The following is a 23,053-nucleotide window of genomic DNA, read 5'->3' on the forward strand; positions in this document are numbered from 1 at the left end:
TAGTGTTTTAAAATTAAAAAAAAGTAACCCTGCCTTGGTGAATTTCCATTGCTGCTGGTCTGCGACATAATAAATTGGGGGATTGTCTAGGATCTGACCAAAATTGGAGCTTATTGAACGATTGATTTCCGATTATGTTATGCACTAATAACCCCTTTAATTATGTTTGAGACTAAAAGTTTTGTTTTAGCACAGGAACAGCAATGGAAAATCCACCAGACATTGGAAAATTCAGAATAATAATTTTTATTAAACTATTAATAAAATAGCATTTCTTACTTATCTTTAAACTTACCTAACTATAAACTTAACCCCATTATGTGCAAATGTAAAATGTAAATCTGTGTGAATGTGTGGGTGTGATAATGTATCCAAATACAGAAAATATCAATTATATATTCAAAACAATTATACATGATACAAACTATACCCCAATAAACCCCACCAACCCCCTCCTTTCCAAATAATAATCCCCAAAGTAAAAGAAAAATAGATTGAAACAAAGATAGAGAAAAGTTAGAAAAAGGAAAAACAAACCTGGTTACCAAGATTTCATCACCATTTACACAACTTTGCCTTCAATATCATCATTTATTTATCCCAAGGGGTTAGGAAGATTTCATGAAGTTCAGGGAAAGCTCTTTATAAATTAATACCTACTTTATATAAATATCAGCACCAAATTTTCAGAAAAACATCATATTTATTCCTTAAATTATATGTATTTTTCTCAAGAGGTATACAGCTACGTATTTTTGCATGCCATCTTTCCATTCCTAAATGGGAATCTGATTTCCATGTCACTGCTATACATTTTCTTATAACTGCTAATGCAATTTTCATAAAATCCTTTTGGATGAAATACGATTTCAATTTTCATCATACTCTAGCTACAGTACCTTAACTATACAACAAATAAAAAGCAAGTTGAATATAAACTTGAGCAATACAATGAAACGTTCATTCCTAAGCAAACATGGTGGCACCAGAAATTTTGCCAAGAAGCCCTGAAACTGGTATCAGAATGTAGCATATGTCAAAGAAACAATCCAGGAAAGGCATTGTGATGGCCGAATGGCCATTTGCGAGCATACAGATTGGCTTTATCAAGTTACCTGGAGTTTAACGTTATAAATATTGTTTAGTGACAATAGATATTTTCAGTAGATGGATAGAAGCTGTACCTACAACAAATGCGATAGCAGAAACAACAGTGGGGATAATACTGCAAGAATTAATCCCTAGATTTGGATTACCATCTACCATAAAATCTGACAATGGGCTACACTTCATAGGCTAAGTAAATGAAGAAATATGCCAACATTTTGGGATTAGGCAGCAATTTCACATTTAAGTTGATGGGTGTTTCTTTAATGTAGTGGTGCTCCAAAGAGATCAGTGCTGGAAACTCGTTGTTTGTGATATATATAAATTACCATAACTCCCTGAAAGAGGCAATATAAACATATAAGGTGGCAAAGAAAGCACATGGCATGCTTGCCTTCATCAGTTGAGGAACTTAGTATAAAAGTTACAGTCATGTTGCAGCTGTACAAAACTTTAGTTAGTCCACATATTTATTGCATGAACGTTACAAGAAATATGTGAGGGCTTTGAAGAATATTTCACCAGGAAGTTGCCTGAATTAGATATTATTAGCTAGAAGGAGAGATCAAACAAACATGGCTTATTTTCCCTTGAACTAATTAAAAAAATTATGAAAGGCATAAACCTGGTCAGCATAGCTTTAAGGTGAAATAATGTGTAAAGGGAATGGGTGAGGCAGGTTTTGTGTAAAAAAAAACTAGTAGATTCCAGTGGGTGGTAGAAGCATATTCTAGCTTTTAAAAGGCATTTAGGCAGGCACACAAACAGGCAGGGAATGGAGGGATATGGATCATATTCAGGCCAATGTGGTTATTTTAATTTGGTACCATGGTCAGCAAAGTCAACCTTTTCATCATCAGATAATGCAGATCTAAGGATTAGAATGGATCAACAATACACTAATATTTAGGTCAAAGACATTATCATCTCAGGATTGTGTCCGAGCATCAGGGATAGTAATGTTTGAAATATTATTTCAAAATCTGAGCTTCCACTTTGAAGCAATAAGTGGCATTAACATTTCAAATGTGAAACGCGAATTTGTTTGCATTTTGAACCAGAAACATATTTATAAAATTAAAGAACAAGAATATATAAGAGTGGGCATTTTCAGAATCATAAATATCACAGGCTAGGTTTCAATAAATTTTTTCTAGCAGAATGAAAGTCAAAGCACGAGTTTTCAAGGTTCAAGTTTTAACATTCCTTTGTTGACATGTGCTCAAAATACACCTAATGTGTGTTTTTGTTTTGTTTGTCCTGTAATAAGCACACAAAAAGGTGCCAATAAACAGTGGCATGGTTGGCGTAATGGTTAGCGCAACACCTTTACAGCACCAGTGATCAGGACCGGGGTTCGAATCCCGCGCTGTCTGTAAGAAGTTTGAATATTCTCCCCAAGTCAGCACGGGTTTCTTCTCGGGGCTCTGGTTTCCTCCCACCATACAAAACGTACTGTGGACTGTAGTTCATTTGGGTGTAATAGGGTGGCATGGACTCGTGGACCGAAATGGCCTGTTACCATGCTGCCTGTCTAAATTAAAATTAAAAAAATAAAAATTAAATTTAAATTTCAAAATTAATTAAAAAACAAGAAGAGAAATAAGAGCAAAAGCAAGTCCCTTCAGAGACATTGAGTGTCTGTGGATCCACCTCCACCTGTGCTCCCATAATTCTGTAGCTGCATGGCCTCTTGCACATTCCAGGTGTGAAGCCAAGCTCCAGGCATCCAAGTTCTCCCCCTTGTCCCCTGGTTCTGACCCTGATATGATTTGGAAGCTGTCAGAGCCCAAACACCTCAGGAGCACTTCTTGCCATCGGCACCCTCACAAATTCTGGTCCCGATTCCTGGTACTTACTGGATAGTTTTCAGCAAATCACAGCATGAGTCCTTCATCCTCTGAGCCCTTCATTTGCCCCCTGCTGTGACCACCTTCCCTGTAGGGTTCTCTTCCAGGCTTCTTCTTCTCGGAGAGGGGGTGCTCCTCGGCTCTAATGCCCTGTGCCAGTCCGCTTAAATGCCATCTTGGTGATGAACAACCAGGTTTAAAATAAACACGGGTCATTTTGCAACCTGTACGGAGCCTTCAGCATAAGAGCCCTGCGGAGCAGTGTCGTCTCTCTGCTCCCCACACTCCCAGGTACACACCAGTGGCAGCACACCCTGCTACAGCAGCTGTCGCAGCAGTACCATTTTAGAAGAATCCAAAATGCAAATGAAGATCTTAAAATTTTATGGGTCCCAATTAGCCATTTTTGTCCAGTATTGATGAAACTCTTCCACACCTGGAAGTACCCAGTGGCAAACCAGTCAACGGAGGAACCAACAGGAATACTTGCATGGGCATTTGTGGGACAGGGAAACTTTGTTTCTTAGGGTTTGATGATAGGAGTCTGTGCTCCCATTGCTTCAGATCTCACCTCACCCATTTGCCAAGCTAAAAAAAAACTCTCCGGGACTGGACTTTTTTCGGGTGCGGGATCCAGAACTATGAGATACAAACTCTTCATTGTTACCAAAATACAAATGAAATATGATGTTCAAGTACAAAATATGTTGTAGCCAATTGTAAGCATTAATTTTCAATAAATAACAATGTTACAAGAACAAAGTCACTTGACTTTTTGGTGCAAGAGAAAAATATTAACAACATGATTGGAACAAATCTGGTTTTCTCCATCTTTCCGGATCAGCGAATGGGGACCCGAAATGTGACATCGCCGTGCTCCAGAGGAAATGCAATTAAATGCAAGCCTAGATTTTGTGATGAAACCTCTGGATCAAAGCCTTTACTATTTTGACTAGACGAAAGGTGAGATTGTTCCCACAGAATCGTGGCTGGTTAAAAATCAGTAAATTTGAAACGCAATCACTATGAAGTGCTTTATTCATTTTTTGTGCAGCTTCCAGACAAATATCTATAGTTTACTCTGAAAAGAAATCTATTGTTGCCGAATCAATGCTAAATATCTGACGGGAAAATATAACTTTGAGTACTTTACGATACCATGGATACAAATAAGCATAAAGCATTGGGTTCAAAGTAAAATTGAGGAATCCAAACAATGTAATTACATCATCTAAAGCGGCTGGGATTAAAAAATTGAAATATGGGTTAAGAATGTTATTTACATAGAAAGGCAGCCAAGAGAATGTAAAAATCCCCATTATTGCACTTTGATTTTTCACAGCTACTTTCTCTTTTTTATGCAAGGATCCAGTTTTGTTTTCTTCCATGTCATCGGCATCATTTGGCATGTTTCCAATTTTTCTTCTTTGTTTGCATTTTACCACAAAAAATATCTTGATGTATATACCCAGAATGATAAAAATGGGAATGAAAAAAACAATCAATGCATCCATATGCCCCTCAAACTTATCATATGCAATGCAGCTGCCCTCACAAGCCATAGAAGGTACATAATCATCTAGCGTCCTTTTACTGAAGTCTGATAAAAACACACTCAAACCATAAAAGAGAGCAAATAACCAGATTAAAGCAAGGGTAACAATTGTCACAGGCAGGGTTACTTTTATAGAATAGAGCAAGGGGTCACAAATAGCATAGTAACGATCAACAGCAATAAAGCATATATTATAAATTGAAACAATAGTTAGCAGAATATCAAGAATTGAATGAATTTTGCAAAACACATATCCAAAATACCAACAATTTTCAACAGATCTAATCATACTATAAGGCAATACAATAAAACCTACCAGAAAATCAACAACTGCTAAAGATAATACAAGATAATTGGTGGGTGTCTGCAGTTGCTTGAAAAGTAAAACTGAAACGATCACCACCAGATTTCCAAATATGGAAATTAAAATTGAAAAGCTAATAAAAATGTATAATGCTACTTTGATCGTTATTGGCCTTGTGACTCTGGGGCAGGATGTATTAACATATTGAAAACAGTATTGCACATGCTCTGAATTCTCAAGGAAAGTTAAATTCATTCTTTTCACCAAATCCTTGAATTCCAGTGAGATGACAAAGTTTTATTTCTACTGATGTTTGATTGGAGTAATCTTTACCAAAAAATCTTGTTTTCTTCTCATGATTAGTTGTGATTTCTGCAAAAATAATCTCTCATTAGTAGCATATTTGAATTTGTGGGATTATACTTTCAAAGGAAGACAAACATTTTGAAAAATAAATGCTCAGACTTAAAACTGTTTACAAAAATTAAAGATATAACACAAAAGGTTTCATTTTAAGCAATACACAAATTGTTCTGGAGAAACTTGTGTGTTGCATCTTGACCCCATCTCTGCAGATGTTTTATTTAACTAATTTTATGTGTGCCGCGAACCCAATTAAAAGAAAATTGTAAGGCACTCCAAAAATAATTTCCTAGCTTAATATAATGATGTTGAATTTTGCAGTGCCTGATTTTGACATATCTTAAATTTTTGTCAGCAAGAAAATAACGTGTGAAAATGTGAAGTAGTCAGCATCTGATCTGCATTTCCAATGAACGTATCAGAGTCAACCAGACTCTCAGCAAAAGCCTTCCATTTTACACAAACACAAAATTTAAAAAAATAATCTTGGTGCGTTATACTGCTGTGATAGTGAAGAAAAAGTAAAATTCCCTCTAATTTTATTGCCCATGGTATTAATTTCATTAATTATTATTTTTAAAAAATCGATTAGATCATTGTCTCAATCTTCTAAATACAAAAGAAGAGAGTTCCAATTTATCAAACCTGCTTGTATAACCTAACCCTTTAAACACTGATATCAACATAAATGACCTTTAATATGCCAATAGATTTGACCAAGGAACTGTGCAATTGAACCATTAACCCTACTTTTAAATTTTAATTCCATTGAGATAAACACTAATTTTCTATTTGCATTATTTGTTTGTTTGTTGCCCATTAAGATCCATTGACTGCAACAAATAAAGCCAAGTAATTGATCACAGGATGGATTTAGAGATATTAACTGGATATTTCTTCTCTGCCCCTTCCCACTTTCAGCAACTGGTCTGCAACCCAAGGATTGTTGCCAAATTGTAGCTCCTTAAGGGAGAGCTTGTGTCTATTATACTAGGTTCTGTCAAGCTGCCTTGTAAAATGGGATTAACCGGGCAATTTGCCCAGTTAGCACCCCACTCAGAAGGCAGCTTGAAAGGGTCCAACCGGGTCAGCGTCATCCAAAGTCAACCGGGTCCCTGCCCTACCTCGGAGGTAGTCAGAGAACCCAGTTAAACTTACCCAGGATGTGTCCACTGGTAGCTTGAACAGTAAAATGGCCAACCAGTTACTCCTGTGACATCAGCGGTTGCACGCTGATGTCACAGGGGAAACTCCTGGGTGAAGTGCCTGCCGCGATCGGTGGGGGTGGAGAGAGAGGGGTCACTGCTGCAGGGCCCGGGGTGGAGAGGGGTGGGGGGGAGAGGTCGCTGCCATGAGGGGAAAGAGGGGGGCCACAATTGAGGGGAGTGAAGTCACTGCCATGGGGGGAGAGGTTGATGTTGCAGGGGGGGATGGGGTGGTGCCATGATCAACGGGAGAGGGGTCACTGCCATGGGGGGGGGAGAGGAGAGGGGTTGCTGCTGTGGGGAAGAGAGGAGAGGGGTTGGGGGGCAACTGATGGCTGGTGGGGGGGGTGGGGGAGACTACCGACAGTGTCATGTCCCTTACCACATCATCGCGGGGGCGAGATCCCCCTTAAATCATCGGGTTGGTGATTTAATGGGTCCATCCCTGCACAGCTTAAAAGGTGCTGGAAGCACCTTTTCCCCACTAACGCACCAGTGTCCCAGGAGGGTTAACCAGGTGCTGCAGCTTAAAAACACCTATTGAAAACAACTCACAAAGCAGACAGAATTTGTCACATGGACAATAATTAGAGCAAAGTAGGCAACCTTTTACCATGCGTGGGCTGGATGGTGTGTCAGTGGTTGAACAGAAGGCTGCATTGATGCTACCATAAATAAAATAAATACTAAAACACAGACATTATGTAATTTAAGCTTTCGATTGTCTCTGAGTAATGTGCAATGTATGAACATAACTGATGATAATTTATCAAAAAAACAATACACAGAAAAATTTCAAGCAACAAGATCAACCGTATATTTCCAAAAAAACTACGATGGTGCATTTCGGATCAGGAAAGGCATCTTCAAAACTAGAAATGCACCAAAAATCATGAATTAGTCGTTAAAATTACATAATTTAAAAAAAACATAAAAGTAAAAAAGGAGAAAAATTAACCATATAACTAAATTAAGGGTAGGGTAAAGCCAGAGTCCGACAATCCTGTGAGCTATCCTCAATGGATTTTGCTCTGTTAATTTTGCTGAGAATTGTTTTGAATAGTTCACTTCAAGGTTGAAAATTGATTTATTATTACTAACACAAGAAACAATAAAAAAAAAGATGTTTATTTATTTAATTAACCATAATAACCATATCACCATATAACCACTTACAGCACAGAACAGGCCAGTTCGGCCCTACTAGTCCATGCCGTAACAAATCCCCACCCTCCTAGTACCACTGACCAGCACCCGGTCCATACCCCTCTAGTCCTCTCCTATCCATGTAACTATCCATTCTTTCCTTAAATGTAACCAATGATCCCGCCTCGACCACGTCTGTCGGAAGCTCATTCCACATCCCCACCACCCTTTGCGTAAAGAAATTTCCCCTCATGTTCCCCTTTTAATTTTCCCCCTTCAATCTTAAACCATGCCCTCTAGTTTGAATCTCCCCCACTCTTAATTGAAAAAGCCTATCCACATTTACTCTGTCTGTCCCTTTTAAAATCTTAAACACCTCTATCGTCCCCTCTCAATCTTCTATGCTCCAGAGAAAAAAGCCCCAGTCTGCACAACCTTTCCCTGTAACTCAAACCTTGAAATCCTGTCAACATTCTCGTGAACCTTCTCTGCACTCTCTCTATTTTGTTTATATCTTTCCTATAATTTGGTGACCAAAACTGTACACAGCACTCCAAATTTGGCCTCACCAATGCCTTGTACAATTTCATCATAACCTCCCTACTTTTGAATTCAATACTCTGATTTATGAAGGCCAACATTCCAAATGCCTTCTTCACCACACCATCTACCTGAGTATCAGCCTTGAGGGTACTATTTACCACAACTTCTAAATCCCAATTAGTCACAATTAAAACCAAAAAACTAAACCCAAAACAGATAGCAGCTCAATCAGTGAGAAACCTGAATTTGTTTGTTGTTTGAAAGCATATCGATATTAGGTGACATCGTTGTTGATGCTAATTGCAAGACATCATCTCGAGGAGTTGTGCTATCAATCTTACCACCAGTAGAATAAACTACTTAGTAGGAGTGATAAAATCATCCCTTGCTGGACATAAATATTTCAGGTGTTTGGAGTGCTGCAAACTGTCATTTAAACTTGGTTGCTTTTAAAGAATTCTTCAAATAGTTCAGGAGTTTTAAAAATAATCAGGAACAATTATTTTTGTTGCAAAACTGTTGACCTAAATAAATTTGTTGAATACACCATCTTGAATCTTTCTCTGCAAAAGCTCTTGTGTATTTCTCTCAACTTCTGGTTTTGATCCAGACCTCCCGCTTTTATTTAATTTATCTTCACTCTAAGGTGTGTTTTAAACTATAAGAATGTGAGGTAAATCCCATTTCTGAGTGAACAAAATTGTTTTGTGCTAAATGAGTTTATCTTGTAGCTGGAGTTGAATGATGGAACATTGCAATGTCCCACACATGGACATCTGACTTTATGTCCTTTTGTGTTGCTCATGGGATTGGGGATAGGGGGGCGAGAGGGGTAAGCAGGGAGTGGGGGGGGGGAGCCACAGGGGAGTGGGGAGAGGCGGCAGCTCAGGAGCAGGGAGAGTGGGGAGGGGGGTGCTGGGAGTGGGGGGAAGCTCATGAAGCAGGGATGGGGATGGCTCAGGGTAGTGGGGAGAGGGTGGATGGGTAGCGGTGGGGGAGGCTCAGGGAAGGGGAGGGGGCCCTTCAGGGTCACTCTGAAATGTTCACCCTGTTGGTCGCCCAGCTCCACATTCACTGGTGGGTAAGTGGCCTGAGACCAAGAGCAGGACAGCTGGCCACTGATGTACAGCTTGTCTCAGGCCCACCTTGAGAGCAAAGTGTGTTCCTGGGAGTGCCAGGGTGAATTTTCTTTTCAGGGGCAGAGAGTGATGTGGCTGATGATCAATCAATTCCTGGTTACAACAACGTGGAGAGACTTCAGTGAATATTCCGCATGAACACAGTCATTCTGCTGAATGGTTCACGACCCTGAAGGAATGGGTGGCATTTATAGAACCACAAAGTATTGCTGAGAAATGTTTAATCCACGACCAAATCCCTAGGGCCACCAATGACAAAGGCTGACAGTTTTGTACAACGAACAGTGTGTGTTGGAGCGGTGGAGGGTGATCGAGTGAATAGAATGCACAGAAAATGCCACCATCAGCTCCTTCCCACTCAGGCCAATTGATTGTGAAGCTGACGATATCCAAAATTGCCAGTAAAACAGTACCTAACCTGTAGCCTTTCATTTATTTCAACATTTTGCTATTATTAGTCATAAAAGGGTGGCACGGTTAGTGTATCAGTTAGTGCAACACTGTTACAGAGCCAGTGACTAGGACTGGGGTTTGAATCCCACGTTCTCCCCGTGTCTGCATGGGTTACTTCCAGGCACTCCAGTTTCCTCCCATCGTTCAAAACATACCGGAGGTCGTAGGTCATTTGGGTATACATGGGTGGCATGAGCAAAGTGGCCTATTACCATGCTATATTTCTACATTAAGGCAAAATATTCAATATTCTTAGTTTTAATTAAAAAAATACTGCTTAAAAGTGATTTATAATGAATAAATGTTCAAAATTAATGATTAAAAAATCATTGAAAGTGTCTGGACCCCAATTACAATTAGAGACTGAGGAAGATATAATATTTGAGACTTGCAGTTGTTTAAAAGGTACAAAAATCTTTTTGAGTGATAGATTTGTGGTACCTTTGCAAACTGTTTAACTTGAATTCTACTAGAAGTAAAATTTCTGGGCCAAAGGATCAAATCCAGACATTTTGAAAAGACAGAAATTCTTTATGTAAAAGGATTTCTGAATTAAAACCTACTTAACACAGGTTAAATTTCAAAATGTTGAAGTTTGCTGACAGACAAGCTAGACAAAATTATGGAAAGCAAAGTCTACCTTTTATTTGTCATAATTTGCTGAAGTCAATTTTTGAAGGGGGTAAAAAAAAAAACCCCAAAGTTACTTAGACACGGTTCATGTTTTAGTAAAACAGGTAAATCATATCTGTGGAGGGTTTTACCTTTGCACCTATGGTTTTTTTTATTTAATACAATACCATTCGTAAACTCTTGTACCTTATTATTCAAATTCAAGGTTTGGTTTGTGGCAACTGTGGAGAATAGGTCTGGAGGTAGATGAGAAAGCATGGGCAAGGCTAGGTTGGAGGCCAGAGCGCCCAGATGAAGGGAATCATCAAATGATCCGAGTCATTGTGGTGAGGACCTGATATCACAGGATGCATAATTGCCTCAAAAGGCCAAGGTATACGGGGTGCTTTAAATGATGTTATTACAAGTTTCAAAAGAAAAGGCAAAAGTTCATTTTAATCATGTTGGTCTACAATATGTGATAATTTGACATTTTAATTCACATATCACAGTTTTGTACTTTAGTACATGAAAACAGCTGATATGGTTTTACTTTGATATGAACGGAAATTATTACAATATTGTGCTTGCTCTAGTGTCTGATAGATAACATTTCTGATCAGTATGTTGGTCAACACCAAGTTTCTCAAAGCAGCAGTCTGCCTATCCTCACCAATTCTATGGAATGCAAGATAGTATTTAAAACCAATTTGTTGGAAAAAGGTGGCTTCATGCTTAACAGTATGGCCCTGTAGAAATTGCAGGACTTTGTGTCCAAATCTGTCATAGAATCATAAGGTGTAGAAGCAGGCCCTTTGGCATTTCATGTTTCTTGCATAAACTAAATATGAACTCTTAAACAAGGGCTAAGGCCCGAAATCCTGACTGTCTTTTACTTTATGTGACTTGCTGAGTTTCTCCAGCACCTTTGTTGATTGGAATAAAAACACAAAATGCTGGAGAAGCTCAGCAGGTCAAACAGTGTCCTTTATGTAGCAAAGGTAAAGATACATAACCAACGTTTCAGGTTGAGCCCTTCATCAAATCCCAGTGTGATAGTACAGATTCTATTACCAATGTGTATATGTACATATGTACAGATGGTAGTGTAGGATGACTGTGATTGGCTGAGAGTGTAGCCACACTTACTGGCAGGTCTTAAAGGATTGCTCCTAGCCAGACCAGGTCATTCTGGACTGGTCGACCTACTTGTGATACACTCTAGTCTTTTAGTTAATAAAAGCTTTGGTTTGGATCAATAAGTCTTTGGTTCTGTCGACGCGCACTGCAGCCAGCAAGCCTCCAAACTAAAGAGTAGGGGGGAGGTGGCAAAAGCAGGAAATAATAGGTGGAGAAAGGAGGGAGGGGACAGCAGCAATGAGGTGGTGGGGGGGATGGCTGGGCTAGGTGGGTGAAAAAGGAAAAAGGGAGAGGAAAGAAAAGGCAAGCAGTTTTAATGAAAAGCAGTAAAGTCAATGTTCATGCCATGTGGGTCGAGAGTGCCCAGATGGAAAATAAGGTGTTGTTCTTCCAATCTGCGGGTGGTCAGGGTGGAACAGGCCACGGACAGATGTGCAGGAGTGTGACCCAGAATTGAAATGGATGGCCACTGGGAGGTCGCTGTGGTTGTGAACAGAGCAGAAGTGCTGAGCTAAGTGATCTCCCAGTCTGCAACTGGTCTCTCTGATGTAGAGAATGCTACAAAGGGTGCACCGGATGCAGTAAATAAGTCCTCTGGATGTACAAGTGAAGTGTTGCTTCACATGGAATGTCTGTTTGGGGCTCTGTACCGTGGTGAGGGAGGAGGTGTGGGTGCAAGTGTTGCACCTCCTACAGGCACAGGAGAAGATACTGGAGGTGCAATGGGTGGAGTGGGATGAGTCCATGAGGGAATCACAGAGGGTGTGGTCCCTGCAGAAGGCCGAGAGAGGAGGAGAGGGAAAAATGTGTCTGGTGGTAGGATTCTGTAGTAAAATATACACACACTTATTAAAAAGATTTTTCGCAAATATAATTTCAGTGTGATCATAATTTTTCATTATAAGCAAAGTTCATGAGCTGATGCTGCAGTGGGTCACACATGGAGATGATGACCAGCCCATAAAACGGCCAACGAACACGGCGACCACGTGGTCCTGGGGGTGACACTGACCGTTATCCCAGGTGACCTTCTGCACGGTGGGAAGATGGGGAACTCTGGCCAATCCCAGGCTGGTGCTCCGATGATGCGGTGCCCTGATGTCAGTGCCTGGGGCACATATAAACACGATGCCAGTGCAATAAACCAGTCTCAACTGCAAGGCTTTGGCGTGCGTGTCATTCTTCTCCATGCTCGCGTAGTGCAAACTCTATATTGGTGTCCCCGACAGGTCCAACCGGCGTTTGGACCCAAAGATGACAGACCAAGTAGAGCCAGCGACCATCCACGCGGTCTCACTCAGGCTCCCAACATTTTGGTTGTCACAGCCACATGGGTGGTTCCAGCAGGCTGAGGCTCAGTTCCAGCTTCTACTTCTGTGCCGTGAGCATACTCGATCAAGACACAGTGGCCAGGGCCATAGACTTCCTACAGCAGCCTTTGGAGCAAGGCAAATATGCGTCCCTCAAAGGGCTGTTTACCCTCAAAGAGCTGTTTACCCGCAATTTCGGGCTCTCCTGGCACGAGTTCGCTGCTCAATTGCATAAACCTTTAAATAAATGGTTGAATGATATGGCATCTCCTTACCATGTAATTTTATAATTTAATGTCACAGTATTAATACAGAATATAGAAAAGTAATCAAATAAATGATTGTTCCTACACAAAGTGCCAAATCTTCAGGCAATTTTGCTACAAACCAACAACTAATACACTATCCTTATGTATAAATAAATTAAAAATATCTTTTCATACTTATTTTGCATTTTGAACAAAATTGTGAAATGCCTTAATTTTCTTTGAAAATTTGCAGTTACATGAAAATTGCAAATACATAAATATCAGATAAATTAGAATTTACAGCGGTTGACATTTTTAGTTTCGTATACACCATAAAACCATAAATACCTTTGATGTTATCCTTAGTAGTATTGTCTTTCAGTGATGTCTCCTAGAACATAGCACATAACCGGATAATACAAGTATAAGGATGATTTCAATCTTCACAATACTATTTTTTTGCCATTTGTCCTTGGATATTATGAGCCAGCGCCATTGGTCTTGTAACATTGGTAGAAGTAAATCAAATAAACTAAGGAGATTAATGTGCTTGGCTTACGTGGGAGTCTTAATGACACCGCATCACTAATATGTTTATCGTACATCAAAGCCCCAAATAACCTTCCCAGTATCTTAAAGAATGTGTGAAACTGATTTAATATTTAAGTGGTAAAATAAAACACAAAGATAAACATAAAAGTTGATAAATAATCATGTAAAGTTATGATGAGGTGATATATTTGTTACACCTTGGCTTTATCACAATATTCTTTTCTCTGAATTAGTTCACATCACTGGTATAATTTTGGCTGTTGTTTCATTCCTTTGAAATATCTTGCTAAGTAAAAGATTAAACCAAGCTGACATCCATATGTAGAGATGATTGGAAGGAAATCGGGGTGGAGTCTGGATTAATTTTTATCCCCAAATGAATATAACTAAAACAGATTATATGTTCATTTATTTAATTATTTGGTCTGTCAATTAATTGCAGTTAATTAGATGATAACCACAAAAGAATGTTATTGCATTGATTGAAAATTTGTTTTAATTACTTTCAGAAGCTTTTTATTACACATAAACATATGTATCAGGCGTATGATCTATTTTGTTGTAATGAACTAACTCACAGATCAATGAATTATTCTTCTTCTTTCTTCTTTTTCTTTGGCTTGGCTTCGCGGACGAAGATTTATGGAGGGGGTAAAAAGTCCACGTCAGCTGCAGGCTCGTTTGTGGCTGACAAGTCCGATGCGGGACAGGCAGACACGATTGCAGCGGTTGCAGGGGAAAATTGGTTGGTTGGGGTTGGGTGTTGGGTTTTTCCTCCTTTGCCTTTTGTCAGTGAGGTGGGCTCTGCGGTTTTCTTCAAAGGAGGTTGCTGCCCGCCAAACTGTGAGGTGCCAAGATGCACGGTTTGAGGCGTTATCAGCCCACTGGCGGTGGTCAATGTGGCAGGCACCAAGAGATTTCTTTAGGCAGTCCTTGTACCTTTTCTTTGGGGCACCTCTGTCACGGTGGCCAGTGGAGAGCTCGCCATATAACACGATCTTGGGAAGGCGATGGTCCTCCATTCAGGAGACGTGACCCATCCAGCGCAGCTGAATCTTCAGCAGCGTGGACTCGATGCTGTCGACCTCTGCCATCTCGAGTACTTCGACGTTAGGGATGTAAGCGCTCCAATGGATGTTGAGGATGGAGCGGAGACAACGCTGGTGGAAGCGTTCTAGGAGCCATAGGTGGTGCCGGTAGAGGACCCATGATTCGGAGCCGAACAGGAGTGTGGGTATGACAACGGCTCTGTATACGCTTATCTTTGTGAGGTTTTTCAGTTGGTTGTTTTTCCAAACTCTTTTGTGTAGTCTTCCAAAGGCGCTATTTGCCTTGGCGAGTCTGTTGTCTATCTCATTGTCGATCCTTGCATCTGATGAAATGATGAAATGAATTATAAACTCTAAAAATAAACATTGAAGAAGTAGAGTGGTGATACATAAATGTTTTGGCCATGAGGAATAAGAAGAAAACTTGCGTCTCAAGTGTGGGAAGCTTGGGAAAATACATATAAGCAGCTCATCCATCAAAATGCCGAGTTAGAAACTCATGAAGACTAATGAGAAATGAGAATTTATTGTCATACACACAAGTATGAAGTACAGTTGCACCAAAATATTTACATTCTGCAGCCAAACATGTATGTAAGATATTCCAACTGCAAGAGTAAACATGAAATAAACACAATATGCCAAGACAGTAATAAATATAATGTTATAAAAATAAATATTCACAGTTACAGTTAGTGGAAGAAAATAAAAGGAAAATTTCAAGACAGAAAACATATCTTTTGGTGAACCCAGGCTAGTTTATAGAAAGAGTTACAGTATGGGGAGATACAAGAGCCTGATCTGTTGGATAAAACCTGCTCTTGAACTGGAAGGTGCTGAACCAGGCTTCTGTATCTTCTGTCTGAAAGTAGCAGAGTGAAAACCCAAGTGATGAGGATCATTTATGATGTTGGCTGCCTTCATGAGTCAGTATCTGATATAGATGTCTTAATGGATGGGAGGTCAGAGCCCATGATGGATATGGCCAGGTTTGCCACTTTCGGTAGCCTTCTGTGTTCCTCAGCACTCACCTTTCCAAACCAGGCTGTGATGAAACCAGTCAGTACATTTTCTAACAGGCATTTTAATGGATGAACTGCTTATATGTATCGTCCTAAGCCTCCCACACTTTTTCTCCTTAATCCTCACTGCAAAACATTTATGGTGAGTCACCAGTGTGACTTGTTGCAGACTTTCTGGTTAAGGTGCTTCTCTAATACAGATGGATAGGTATTTCGAATCAGTGGCAATAAAAGAAGGGATACATGTTCCCAAGCCAGGGTGGTGTGCGACTTGAAGGAGAACCTGAAGGAGATGGTAACCCATTGCACTTGTTCTTGTCTTTCTTGGTGGTAAAGGTCAGAATCGCCTGTGCAAGGAGCATGCAGGAAGGTATGGTAAGAGCAAGCTAAGCATTCATACAACATGAGAAGGTTTGGCATATCATTGAATACTTTTCCAAACTACGATAGACTGAGCATAAAGAGAGTGGCTCCAGAGATCAGAAGGTGGCCATGGCGACTAAAGAATGGTTACAGACTGCCTTGAGTCAGTGAATTAGGTGGTGTTCAAGAAAGCATCTGATAATCTGAATTGCTTCACAAGAGCTGTAACAGACTTTATCAAAACAGTTGTGGACGAGTGTGTCCGCACCAGATCATTCAGGGTTTAACCCACCAAAAGGTCTGGATGAAAAATGAAATCTGGAACCTGCTGAGAGCCAGATCACAGACATTTAAGTCTGGAGATCTAGAACACTACACAAGGAGCAAGTACAATCTACCAAAAGCTATCTCCTGAGTGAAGTGGAGATTCTGAACAAGAATGGAAACAATGAATGATACCCAATGGCAGTAGATGGGCCTAAGTTACATAACCTTCTACAAAACCAAATCCTGTGCAGTAGGAGACAACAGACCATCACTCCTAGATAAATTCAATGCCTTTTACGACTGATTTGACCACTGGAACAAGGAAGAACCACTGCACACCCCCATGTCACCTGAGGACCCTCTACTGTCAGTATCCAAACATATTGTGCATACTCCGGAGAGTGAATTCAATGAAAGCATTCAAAAGGACATCAATCATCCCAAAACCCAAGAAAAGCAGAGTGAGCTGTCTCAATAACTATCGCCCAGTAGCACTAACATCTACTATGATGAAATGCTTTAAGAGGTTGGTCATGGCCAGAATTAACACATACATTAGCAAAGGCTTGGACCCACTGCAATTCACCTCTAGTCACAATTGCCCGACAACAGATGCATTATCACTGGCTCTCCACTCAGCTCTGGATTACCTCAAAAACAGCATCATACATACAGCTGTTCTTCATAGAATGCAGTTCAGCCTTCAACACCATTATTCCCTTGATGCTGGTCAACAAGCTCCAAACCCTGGGTCTCTGCACTCCTCTCTCAACTGGATCCTTGACTTCCTCATCAGAAGACCACAGTCAGCACTAATAGGAAACAATGCCTCTTCTCACTGACTACCAACAAAGGCGCTCCTCAAGGATGTGTGCTTAGCCCACTGCTCTACTCTCTAATCACCCATGACTGTGTGGCCAGGCACAATTCCAATGCTATCTACAAATTTGCTGATGACACCACAGTTGTCGGCAGAATTACAAATGACAAAGAGGAAGCGTATAGGAGAGAGCTAGATCAGCTCTCTGAGTGGTGTCACACCAATATCTTTGCACTCAACATTAACAAAACTAAGGAGGCGATTATGGAGTTCAGGAGAAAGTTAGGAGAACATGAACCAGTCCTCATTGGGGGGGTCAGTGGTGGAGAGGATCAAGAACTTCAAATTCCTGGGTGTCAAAGATCTGTCCTGGAGCCTCCATGCCAATGCATTTATAAAGAAAGCTCACCTGCAGCTATACTTTGTGAGGTGTTTGAGAAAATTTGGGATGGCACCAAAAACTTTTGAAAACTTCTACAGGTGTACCATGGGGAGCATTCTCGCCAGTTGCATCACTAACTGGTTCAGAGGTGCCCATGTTCAGGACAAGAAAAAGAACTCCAAAGTGTTGTTAACTCAGCCTGTGTCATTATTGGCACCAGACAACACTCCATCGAGGACATCTACAAGAGACAGTGTCTTAAGAAGGCAACCTTGATCCTCAAGAACCTACCTCCCAGGCCATGCTCCCTTCACTCTGCTACCATCAGGAAAAAGATACAGAAGCCTGAAGATGAGCACTCAGTGGCACAATGACAACTTCTTCCCTGCTGCCATCACATTCTTGATTGATGAACGAAAGACATTGCCTTACTTTAACTTTTTGTACACTAATTTTATTTATTTGTGTAAGGTGGTTTAGATGAATGATTTCACTGAGATGCTGTTTCAAAACAAAGAATTTCATGACTTGTTCATGACAATAAATTCTGATAAGTTCCCAGCCGAGTACTGAAAACCCGTGCGTTCCTGGGTGAGTACTGAAAACCCTTGCTATCCAACAGGCCAATTTACTTATGGATATCTTTAACATCTCACTTCAACAAGGCATGGCACCTGTCTGTTTCAAACTGGCCTCAATCGTACCAGTGCCCAAGATGAGTGTGGCATCCTGCCTGAGTGACTACTGTCATGTGGCACTCACATCCATCGCGATAAAGTGTTTTTCTGTAGCTGGTGTTAAAGTATATAAAGCTCTTGTCTAAGCAATGACGTTGATCTATTCTAATTTGCTATCTCACTGACTCTACAAAAAAACCTGGACAGTAATGGCTCATACATCAGGATGCCCTTTATTGACTACAGTTTGGCAATCAAACCCATCATCCTCTCAAAACTAATCAGCAATCTCTAAGACCTGGGTTTCAGTACACCACTCTGTAATTGGATCCTGAATTTGCTCACCTCCAGACCCAAATTCATGCAGATTGGCAAGGACATCTTCTCCACAATCTCATTCAGCACTGGAGCACCTCAGGTCTGCAAAATTAGGAAGGGAAGACCAGAGGTGTAAGATCCCACAGGGCTATCAGAGGTGGAGAGGGTGAGCAAATTTAAATGTCCGGGAGTCACAATCTCAGGGGAATTTCCTGAATCCAACATGCTAATGTCATTTTCAAGAAAGCACATCGCAGCCTCTACTTCCTCAGGAGTTTCCAGAGGTTTTATATGACAGCAGAAACCTTGACAAACATCTATAGCTGTGCATTGGAATATGTGCTGACTGGCTGCATCACAGTCTGGTATGAAAGCACTAATATATCTGAGCAGAATGTCATGCAAAAGGTAGTCACAGCCCAGTACATCACAGGCAATCTAAACTTGACCCTTGAAATGCTGATCAGCTATTAGCGTGACCCGGCACAACATTTATCATGTTCTGCCCTTTACCTAACTCTAATAAGTTACACATTATGTATTGTTTGAACAAATCACATTAGAAGAGCAAAGGAACTGTGTTAACACCTTTGCTCAATTAATATACTATTTTATTTCTGGTTCAAAACCATGGCGTCTCATCAACACTTGCCTCTCATTTAGATTTGTGTTATAATTCTCTTGGGCCTTCTAGTCATAAACTAATATGCAGTCAGAATGATTGGAACATGTTAGGTTTAGCAGGCAGTTCTGTTGGGAACCAGAGTTCTGCAAACTGAAGGTTATTACTGAAATGCCATGGGAAAAACCATGTTTCTGATCTTTACTAATATAACAACACACAAGGAAGATAATCAGTCCATTAGGCTGAAGCTAGTCCCATCTCTGCAACTTATCAATCCCTCTTTGATTTTTGTTGCCGTTAACCTATACCATTGGTCTGCAACCCACGGTTCTGGAGCTGCATGCGGCTCTTTCATCCTTCTGCCATGGCTCCCTGTGGCTTTGAAAACATTATGTGAATACAGTAAATGGCTATTTTATTTAATTTTTTTATTTAGTTAGTTTTATCAATGTAATAATTATTATTTCAGAGATTAAGGTGATCTTGTAACATTAAAATAAAACGTATTGTAATATTTTGTCTATCAAAATTTGCGTCACAGCATCTTGTAACATTAAAATAAAACGTGTTGTAATATTTTGTCGATCAAAATTTGCGTCACAGCACTGTAGTGGTTGATACCACTGTATGTGCTACCTGTCACTGCCCGGCAAGTGACTTGTTTCGAACTTTCGACCCCCAGTAAGCTAACCATGGATAAAACCAAAATAAGAAAAATTTCTGATGAAAATAGAACATTTAATGCTTCATGGACAGATTCCTTTGCTTTCACTACTGACAAAGCTGGTTTACCTGTATGCTTAATATGTGGCAAGAAGTTAGCAAACAACAAAAAATCAAATGTTGAAAGACATTTCCAGAATAAACACACAGCTTTTGCTGAAAAATACCCTTCTGGAGATTAAAGAAAAAGAACAGTTTCAGAATGGCTGCGGAAAGCTGATCAGAGTAAAAATACTTTGATGAAGTACTGCTAGATTTGTGGCAGGTCGGGATATAGCCAGACATGGGAAGCCATTCACAGATGGGGAATATATAAAAGAATTGTTTATCAAGATATCAGAACATCTATTCTCAGATTTCAAAAACAAGGGTGAAATTGTTCAGAAAATCATAGATATGCCACTTTCTTCAAAGACTGTCAAGGACATGACCATAAAAATAACAATAAATATCACCAGTCAACTATTTAGGGACATTAATTTGGCTCCAGCGTACTCAATCGCCTGTGATGAATCAAAAGATGTAAGTGATATTCAGCAAATAGCGCTATTATGCAGATATGTGAACTCTGCTGGGCCACAGGAAGAAATCATTGAGTTGATACCATTTAAAGGCCAAACACAGGGGGAGGACATCTGTGAGGCTGTGTTAGATTGTTTAAAGACCAAAGAAATTAACACCACCCATTTGGTGTCAGTGGCTACTGATGGGGTACCAAGTATGACAGGAGCACAGAAGGGGTTTGTGACTTTACTTCAGAAGTTGCTAGATAGAAAACTGCTGATGTTTCACTGCATTCTGCATCAAGAGGCAGGGTAGTGGAATGCACAGAAGTGATGAATCTTGTCATACAGATAGTGAACAAAATAATGGCAAAAGGATTAAACCACCACCAGTTCCGTTCATTTTTGGAAGTTGAAAGCACATACTCTGATCTCCTGCTGCACAACAAAGTCCGGTGGCTGTCCAAGGAGGAATTGCTGAAGCAGTTTGCTGTGTATATGGAGCTTATAAAAACTTTCCTGGAAAGCAAAGGGCTCACCTTCCAGAGCTAAAACAACCAGATTGTCTGGAAAAGCTGCATTTCATGGTGGGTATGACAGCTCACCTTAACATGCTGAACAAAAGTCTTCAGGGGAAAGGAGGCACAGCCCTGCAGATGCTGGAGGAGGTTTGGCATTTGAATGTAAGATGACAGTGTTTGCTAGAGATGTACAGAGAGGTATGCTGTCTCACTTCCCCCCTTTGAGAGAGTTCAAAGAAACACACAATCAGATCAATTACAAGCATTTACAGTGTGCAATCATTGCAATACAAACTGTGTTTGGGGAAAGATTGTGAGTTCAAAGAGGTAAAAAAAAACATTTTGTCCTTCCCTGTCACTTCCCTAAACATTGATTTATCCCCGTTGAATATGACTGCATTTACAGATGTAAGTCAACCCGATCTTGAGATCGAACTGGCCGAAATAGCTGACAAAGACTTATGGATGTCTAAGTTCAGAAGCTTGACAGCTGATCTTGAAGATGTTGCTCGTCAGAAGGCCATTCTTGCTCAGAAGTACAAATGGAGTGAAATTGAAAACCTCCCCAAACCGGACAAACTTGTGTTCGAAACATGGAATTCAATTCCCGACACTTACATGAACATGAAAAAAATATGCATTCGGAGCCCTGTCAATCTTTGGATCCACATACTTATGTGAGCAGGTTTTCTCCAGCATGAACTACATAAAAATCAAACATCGCTCGCGACTCACGGATGATAGCATGTAGTAATCCTGCGTGAAGATCAAAGTGACGTCTTACAGGCCTGATATTAATCAGCTATGCAGTGAGGTTCAGGAGCAGAAGTCACATTAACTAGGTGAAAGAAATCATTTAATGAGTTATTATTTTGCAAATATATATTTTTATATTGGACCCTGAACTGATGTAGTTGTGTTTTATATTTAGGGTGGCGGTTGACTCCGTTAACTACGTGACTGAGGAAATCAACGGATGACGGCAACCTTCAGAATAAAATACAAAATGGCATTTTTTTGCTTGCTCTTTTTAATTAAAGCGAATATTTTTTTTAAATTCCACAAATAAGGGATGGACTCAAACAGGCCCACATTGTGTATTTTACTTGAAACTTATACATGCCAGTGTCTTTTTTTTTTAAGAGTTCAAAAGAATTTGTTGTTTTGCTTGAAATAAAATGTCAGTGGTTTTTTGTTTGTATTTCCTTTTATTTCATAAATGTAACAAATTATAGTCCTCATATGCATAGCATAAGTGTAATGACACTATATATGCAGTGCTTTCTTAATTTTAGGGATCAAGCTGGTTTTGTGGTTCCAGAGGGGTTTTATTTGGTGGGAAACAGGCCCAAATAGCTCTTTTAATGCTGAAGATTGCCGACCCCTGACCTATACTAATGAATGGAAAATTAATCTGCCAGCAGATCCTAGGATGCAAAGGGAAACAGGAGGATCATGAAGAAACATGCACAGACACAAGGAAAACATGCAAACACACAGGCAGCATCCAAACTCAGCATCAAACCTAGATTCCTAAATATCACGAGGCCATGAAGCAGAGACATGTGCAAAGTATTTAGTACTTTGACAATTTTGTACAGTTATTGATATAAAACTAATTTCAGCATACCTCTACTGAAGTTAGAAATGTTGCTGGTTATTGACATTAGTGATCTTTATTTTAATCTATCACAATTGCTTAAGGTAGCTAATATTTGTGATCCAAGGTTTTTGAATAGTTGAACAGTATCAAGATACAAATGTAGAGATGAAAAGGCAATTGCTGAAACTCTAGCTGATAAATTGTAAATTAGGTTCTGACTTTACAAAATTCTCTGGGTTCAAGAAAGGTTCCATTGGACTTGACTCTCATTTTCAAAAGGGATAGAGAACCGAACATAAGAAGCTTAAAGCTTCACATCTGTCATACAGAAAATGGGAGGAATTGTTATTAAAGAATTTATCGCAGTACACTTGGAAAAAAACAAAAGGTATTCAGAAAAAAAATCAACATAGGAAAATTATACTTTAAGAATTTATTTGAGTTCTTTGTAAAAGTAACATACTGTAAAGGGGAACCAGTGTGTGCATGTACTTAGGTTTCCAGAGGTCACGTAATAAAGGCACCATATCAAAGTAATGTAAACTCAAGGTGTGGTTTGTAAGAGTGCATGGATAAAAGAATTGACTAGCTAATAGGAAATGCATGGCTCCTTATCTGATTAGCAACATGTAATGAAAATTGTGACACAGCTA

The 23,053-nt window shown here is 39.9% G+C and overlaps 1 long non-coding RNA gene across 1 annotated transcript in view; it reads left to right on the top strand.

The window, feature by feature from the left end:
• The window catches only part of LOC138736886 (uncharacterized), a 39,628-nt gene extending 17,679 nt beyond the window's left edge, over positions 1–21,949 (top strand). The window contains exon 3 of the long non-coding RNA XR_011340644.1: positions 21,729–21,949. This is a non-coding gene — a long non-coding RNA (uncharacterized lncRNA). The remainder of the gene's footprint in view (positions 1–21,728) is intronic.
• The last annotated feature ends 1,104 nt before the right edge of the window (positions 21,950–23,053 follow it).

This window comes from Narcine bancroftii, chromosome 6 (genome assembly GCF_036971445.1).
Source record: "Narcine bancroftii isolate sNarBan1 chromosome 6, sNarBan1.hap1, whole genome shotgun sequence".
In the NCBI taxonomy this organism is placed as follows: domain Eukaryota; kingdom Metazoa; phylum Chordata; class Chondrichthyes; order Torpediniformes; family Narcinidae; genus Narcine; species Narcine bancroftii.